This window comes from Archocentrus centrarchus, chromosome 7, assembly GCF_007364275.1.
Source record: "Archocentrus centrarchus isolate MPI-CPG fArcCen1 chromosome 7, fArcCen1, whole genome shotgun sequence".
Classification (NCBI taxonomy): Eukaryota; Metazoa; Chordata; class Actinopteri; order Cichliformes; family Cichlidae; genus Archocentrus; species Archocentrus centrarchus.
The window spans coordinates 5,173,689-5,181,269 of NC_044352.1; positions in this window are offsets into that span (position 1 = coordinate 5,173,689).

Here is a 7,581-nt window from a genome sequence, read left to right on the forward strand (position 1 = left end):
CCTTCTAGGACTCAAAACCTTATCAAGGTCAAGGAGTATGCATGAGTTCCTCCTTTTAGGGACTTCTGAACTGAACTGGTCAAACTAGGAGTGATTCAAAAGACTCTCCATCAGGGGAAAAATCAGTGGACCACGTCTCTTTGCCCGGGACAGGTTTACCAGGGTCCCACCGTAGAGCCAGACTTAAGTGGAGGGGCTCATGGGCCCACATGAACCTGTCTTCTTGAGGGCCAACCACCTGCCAGAGGGGCCAGGGAGATGTGGAGATGAGAGGCAGTCACATCCCCGGTTCACAAAACTGTTTGTAGGGACATGAAAACAATGGGAATGAGCTCCATTATTATTAAGTATGGTTATTGAATAACTGTTTACCCAAATAACAGCCGTAATAGTACCAAAAGTTAAACTACTCCTCAGTACTTACTACTAGATGATAATTATTGATTAATCGATGCGTATATCATCTCAATGTTCCAGCTGAAAACAATTTTATTATTCATACTGCTTTGTAGCTTTATCTATAATATTAAAGCACCACAGTTAGAGCTTATTATTATTTTTAACATCCGCAAAATAAAAATAAATGGTATGGAGTACAAAATATCACGGTGGAGGGGGGGGGGGTTGCGTGCCAGTGCGATCTCAGGAGCTGTGCTGTCGTGGCACTGTTTGCTTGACTGGGTCTCCCAAGGTCAGGCCAAGGTCAGACTAAGAGTCACTTAAACAACCCAATGAAGATAAAATCCAAGGCCCCAGGCTGGAGCCGTGGGTCCCATCCAGGTTCAACCACTATGCCACGGTCCCCTCTCTGGACATGCTTACAGGAGGCCTCTGGTATTCAAGTCCAACTCATGTTTTTGTTCTTGGACTCTCCTTTAGCAGCTTTGCATGATTCATAGTTGAAAATGATCCTTATTTTTGTTTATTTACTGGACCTTAGTGCAGTCTCTATGTCTCCTCCCCTTTAAGATCACTTTCTTCTGTTGGGCTGCCCTTCACAAACAGAAGGTCTGAACAGCAGGTGGGTGGGGCTTCTGCTCTTGAGATAATCATCTCAGGGATATCCACTCTCTTTGGTATCATACATCCAGGAGTAGAAAAAAACTGTGTGTTTAGAGCAGTCTGAAGCCGCAGCTTCAGGCTCACCAGGGTTTTGGTCATGTTTAATATCAACATCCAGCATTGCAACAAAAAAAACGTATAAATTGGTTGTATAACTGAACATGTAAATGTTTCCCGGGAGCTGTGAGCTATCAGAGCTCAGACCAGCAGAGAGCTTCACTCAGTATGACGAGGACAGACTGAGAACAAGCATGAGTCAAGAGTGAGGTGATGGAGGAAGTCCCCAGATGAGGAAAAGCCAGAACATCATGGAAATAAGAGAAAGTCCTGCATTGCGAAATGGTTGCAAGTGACCGGGCAAATTTACTGAAAGTACTCTGAGAATGACGCCGCTGATGTTACTGCTGCTGGTTAACAGAAAAAGAAGACATAAAGACGGCTGCCAGAACTCAGGAGTGACTCAAACAAGGGTTCGACCAGTCGGCCAAACTTCAAAATTATGAAAAATAACTGAAAACAGTTACAAACATTAAAGGGAAAAGAAACTGAAATCACTGCCAAAATATTTGGAAATTAATTTTGTAAAAGCATCGACTAAATGTTTCAGCTGCTTACAGAGTTTAATTTGAAGCATCGTGTTTTTATAGGCGTGAAACCTTTTTTAACAGTGAAGCTGTTTTTGATTTACATGCTCCTCTGTTGGCACAGGTCAAAGGTCAGATTGCAGGAGAGCTCCTGCCGCTCAGGCTGCAAAAAGACACCCTGAACTTTGCCTCTCAGTGTCACCTCACAGGCTGGGCAAACAGCTGGATCCAGCGAGGCATGACATCAGCAGCTGGTCTGAAGTCCCAGCTCACAGCTTCTGCTCTTACCTTTCACCCTTCGGAGTCTCACGTCACTACATCAGACCAAAGAACCTCATCTTCACTCCGAACATGGACTGCTCCAGCTGACCAGTGTTAGCTGCTGCTGTACATCAATAAAATTAAATGTTTTGGGTTATTTTATGTTTTTTAATGTAATGATCCAAGTGAGGTCTTCAGGTGAAACCATTAACCGTGCTGCAGGCCTGTTTACACCAGCCAGCAGCGCTGTTCCCATCGGGGAACCTGCACCTTGTGATGTCAGAAGATCTGAGATTTGGCCTCTTTAGAAGCATCACTGAATTTTTATGTCCCTTCAAGTAGATTAACGGGAGAACAGCCAATCAAAGTTTGAGTTCTGCATTGAATCTAAACACAAAATATGGGAATCAGCGGTTGGTTTGTGTGTCTGAGCAGCGGGCGCTGTTTGATAAGGGTGCAAAGGCTGCAGGACAGTTGTGTTTTCACTGCCTCACGCTGCTGTCTGGACTGTGTGGACTGAGGTGGAAATCATGGACGCCTGTTTCCTCCAGGCTAAAGGGAAGAGGGACCTTATACAGCTTGTTACCAGTGCACACCTGATGGTTTAGCAGTGCATGTCACAGGAAACGTGCACATCTGTAAAGGCGCCTTTAATGCTGAATGATAATTAGCAGTTTCAGAGCAGGAGTTCAGCCCGGTTGTCTGTGCACAGTGTGCAAACTGCACAGGAGGAGGGCGTCATTTTTGCACCTCTACAGTATTTTGCGAGGGGAAACTTTGCATTACAGGTTGTTGTGGATCACGACATAAGAGTGGTTATCCAAGCTCTTCACTTTAATCAAACCCAGGGGTCTGAATTATCAGTGGTTTCACAGCTGTTTGAGGCTGTCCTTATTATTTTTTTTAAACATCTATGGGCTTTTTAATCAGCTGTTTTGTAAAGAGATGATTATTTTTAACGTCTTTAAACGGAAAAACATTTTAATAGCTTATTGAGCAACGTTGTTACCGGCCCAGAGAGCAACACAGCTCCGTAGTGGAAGGGTTTGGGTCCAAAACTGTTACACTTTGGAGCATTATGAAACTAAAATTCACTGGTGAGCAGCTAAAATCCAAAATCTCTCAAGAGGAGTGTTGTAAAGAGTTGAAGCAACACAAGGGGAAACACGCCCGTCACAAACGTTGTGAAACATTTTGCTGGCATCAGAAGCGCTCGTTGAGTGCCAACCTCCGCCGGGGCAGCTCACTCTCTGAGCTGTATCTCCTTTGTATTTTGTGTATAATCATTGTGTCCTCTTTGTTCTTTTTGCAGTAAAAAACAAGTGCAAAGTGCAGTTTTTGTTCTTTGCCCTGTTGAAACCCATTTTAAGATACTTGACATAATTTTGAGTATAATTATTTTTATTTATGTGGATTCATTCTCTTTCTCTTGACACTTTCTTTAAAGATAGAACACATTTTGGGGTCAACTTGAAAGAAAGGCAGATGTGAAATGTGAAAGTGAGGTCAGAGGTCAAATGTGACATATTTAGATTCAAACTATAATGTGATATTTAGAATACACACGCACGCATGCACACAAACGCTACCAAAAACATAATTAAACCAGTAAAACTCTGCGGTTTAAATAAATCTGGAGCAGCAGTGAGGACGAGGATGTTTCAGCCACTGGCTCTTCATCCTCTGACTCGGAGGTGTTTGTGAGAAAAAGAGAAGCTCAGTCAGTCAAAGAGATGACACAGATGAGGGGACAACAAACGCTTTTAGTTAGAAAGAAAAATAAGAAAACAGGTAAAAACTAGTTTGTCTACAGCGACAGTGTATTGGAGTTTCCACTGAATTCCAACCAGAGTAAAAGCAGAATATTCATCCTCAATATTAGCAACTATGAAGTCACCACACACATCACTACTAATCTAGAAACACAACATGGCTTGGCTGACATGGTGGCTTCTGGCAAGACGCACAATATTATAGGCACTAAACTCTGGAACATGCAATATGGTGACTGGTTACTGTAGTTTGTGCCGAGTCGAGTCCTGTGGAGTGAGTCCAATTTCAGCGGGACGTTTGATTTCTGCAGCAGCGTGAAGCAAACGGGTTCGCTGCTCTGAGCAAACTGGGCGGCGCCACCTACGCAGAGGCTTCGTCACAGCGCGAGGACGTTACAGAGTGAGGCACGTTTATTTTGTCCAGGATGAAGACATTCATATTCCCAAACAGAAAGGTTTGTGAGAGAAATCAAGCATCCTGATGGGACGTTTCAGTGGAGATGCGCTAATATAGCGAATAGTTTATAATTATCACTCTATTAATGATCCTTTTAGTTCATATAACTGCATTTTCTAGCCCCTTCAGTTTGTTTTATTTATATTTTCATGGATTTGTTTTTGTTTAGAACCAATGAAGATGCTCACCTCTGTGTCATAACATGATCGTGTTAACCTGACGCTTCCTTTCCTCTTTAAAGGTACTTTTTGTAGTTACCCTCTGCCAATTTTAACTGAAGCTTGCACCACCAGGGGGCAGTGTATCTTAAGATGAGTGTGTCTTAAAATGCTTTTCTGTTTAACTTCTTCTAGTCCAGTAAAATTTTGAGTTTGTCAGTGTAACCCAGCAGTCTCAAACTCCTGGAGAGTGGGCCACCTCTGGCCCCGCCCCTACTTCCAGCCCGCAATTTGATGTCAAAAAATCTAAGACGATTTGGCCCTTTAAGTTACTTTTTTGACATTTCGCTTTCCCCTCCAATTAAGAGGAGTTAGCGAAATGTCAAAAAAGTAACTTAAAGGGCCAAATTGTCATATTTTTGACATCAAATCGCGAGCTAGAAGTAGGGGGATGCGGCCTGTGGGCTTGAGACCACTGGTGTAACCCAATGAATTCCAAATTAGAGGTAAAGGAATTTGTTTGCAATTACCCTTTTGTAAATGTTACTAAAACTTTCACCACCAGGGAGCAGTATTTTACAAATAAGCTGCTTTCACATCCATGGTTTACACATTGGCTTAACAAACAAAAGATTCCCGGTTTGATCCCGAGAGGAGACACAAATCTCTTTGGGATTGTGTCAGGAACAAATACATGCGGCGCTATCCCCTGTGAGTAAGGGAGCCACCAAAAAGTAGCTTATTTATGCTCTTATATTTGTTTTGATGTTTTATTCCCATTTCTTTGGGAGGCTTTGCCTTTTTCCAGGCCACCTGTGTAAATTAGAATATGGTCTTAATAACCTGCCTGCTTAAAACAAGGCTACATTGACTTGCTGCACCAACTCGTGAGATTGCACAAAAATACCACCTGGTCCCAGTTCGCTTCAGTTGATATCTCTTCAACACAGTATATAGATGTTTTGGTTATTTCTTCACATTCGGCTGACAGGTTTAAAAACACTCTTAAATTAACTAAACACAGGAATTTATATTAAGTACCTTTACGTAAAGGTTTTAAACAAGCAGCAACCTCCTGGGCTAAAAAAAGAGACGCAAACGCAGAGGTGAAGAGAAGTTAGTGAGTGAAAGCAGCAACCTGCCAAAACAACTGCAGTTGTGTTTTTCTTTTCATTGAGCCTTCTCTCAAAGAAAAGTTGTTTTTTAATATCACTGAATTTCTTTGTCTCTCCTGATTTTTGTTCTCATGAGTTTTTATAATTTACTTTTATTGACTTTTCATGTCACATTCAGAGCTGCAGCCTTTAAAATTAATTCATTAATTGGGTTTCTATGTCTATGTCTCTATGTCAATATGTCCAATGCCCAAAGGTATGTGAATAGATCTGAGCGTGCTTATTATTAACCCTGATCATCTGGTTATGTTCTGAGGCGACGAGGAGACTTAAACTTTTACATGATGAGAAAATGGAAGCGTTATGTGTGGATGTCAGAAATGAATAAAGTGCTGCAGTTCATCTATGTTAGATCGAGCATTGCTCTGGTCGGGTCCTGATCAAATCGGGTATTTTTGCCGTGTCTGCTACTTCAGTGTGTTTTGAATTCCCTCCCGAAAACACAGACTGTAAAAAAGAAGTGGTCACAGTCTCTGTGACATCACCTGCTGGTCTGTGGACGACTGTTTCTGAAGCCTCGAGTTTGGCATTTTGGAGCCAGAATGGATCAAATTCGGACAAAGCTTATATGCATTTATTTGGCACCTTTTAACCTTAGCGGTTCTACAAAACGGTTTACAATCTGCTGTCATTCACACATTCATGTACTCATCTGCAAGGTGCTTGCCTGCCATCAAAAGCAACTTTGGATTCAGTGTCTTGCCCAAGGACACGAGGCCTGGGATCAATTCAGCAACCCTGAACCGTGGCAGAGGGTTCAGGAAGCTGCGAGTGGAGCAAGGAGCGATTCTGACTGTCAACACTCTTGGCTGGTCAGTGACACAGCAGGCGTCTATTAAAGCATTCCCCTCTTTACTATTTTACTCTGAGAGGGAAAACAATTTGCAACATCATGCTATGTTGAAGACTTGAAACTTGCAACTGAGACCATAATCTCATCAGGAGTGTTTAGTGAGGACATAAATCAAGTGAGAAGTAGGGTCACTTTCTTACTGACCTCTATACATTCGGACTTAGGAGTTGGCCCCTGCTGACCACTGGTAAGAACACAGTTTTAAGGCACTTTCATAACGGTTTCACTTTTCAGACTGGGTGGGAACATCCTTCTTTTATACAGTCTGTGCTTGAAAAACAAGATGCTGGATTCAGGTGTGATGGGAGAAAGTAAGGATGGAAAGATTTGACTTTCTTTTCCCCTATTGCTGGGAACTTTTGGAAGGACTCGCTGAGTTTCCACTGCAGAGACCAGAGTCTAAATTATCTTCTCCCCAAAAGCGCCTCTGCACATGGTGCATTATTTTCTCCCAAGTGAAGGAACTCAGAGTGCTTAACATTTATATTTGGCCAAAACCTGAGGAACTGCAGCCAACAATATCTATCCATTATGTACAAATCAGCATGCTTACTTTAAGATATAAGTCAGAAATTGTTGGTAATGGTTTGTTTAAACACTGAAACTTGGGCCCTCACGCCTGGTTCAATGAGAGCATCAGAGTGGTGGTCAAGCAAAGTAATAAATTGAGGAAATAAAGTATTATTTTTTTTTCTGACTGATTTTGTGTGTGTGTCACTAACGCAGGCTTCACCCTACAAAAATAAAACTGAACTGAGATGTAACCTGTCATTACCTTTTTTAACAGCTGTCGGTATGTCAGTGAACTAATTTGCCTAATCTTTGCAGAAAAACAGCAGTCTGAAGCAACCTTTTAGTTCTTTGAGTAAAGTTTATCTGGGAGTAAACCTTAAGGATACTTTTTCATGTTTACGATGTTTACAAATTGCACGCGTTCGTATCATCAGATGAGCATGATCCGTTCTGCGGACTCAATAAACAGCAACAGAACAGGAAAAACTGAAAGGTTAAACTTCTCCAGAGAAGCTCCGACAGCTCAGCAGCTGTGTGATAAAAACAGAGTAGCTGCTCTTCAGGGACGTGTGATAACTCAGAAGGAGGCTGTTTTACTACTGTTGGAGTTAAAAATACATGTTTGTTTAGCACTTTTATCAGCAGACGCCGAGTAATGTCAGACACAGTGTTTGTTTGCTTTTGCCGACACATCTCCTTATTAGGGCTAAATCAGATCTCTCGCAGCTTTCAGAGTAAGGCTGAAA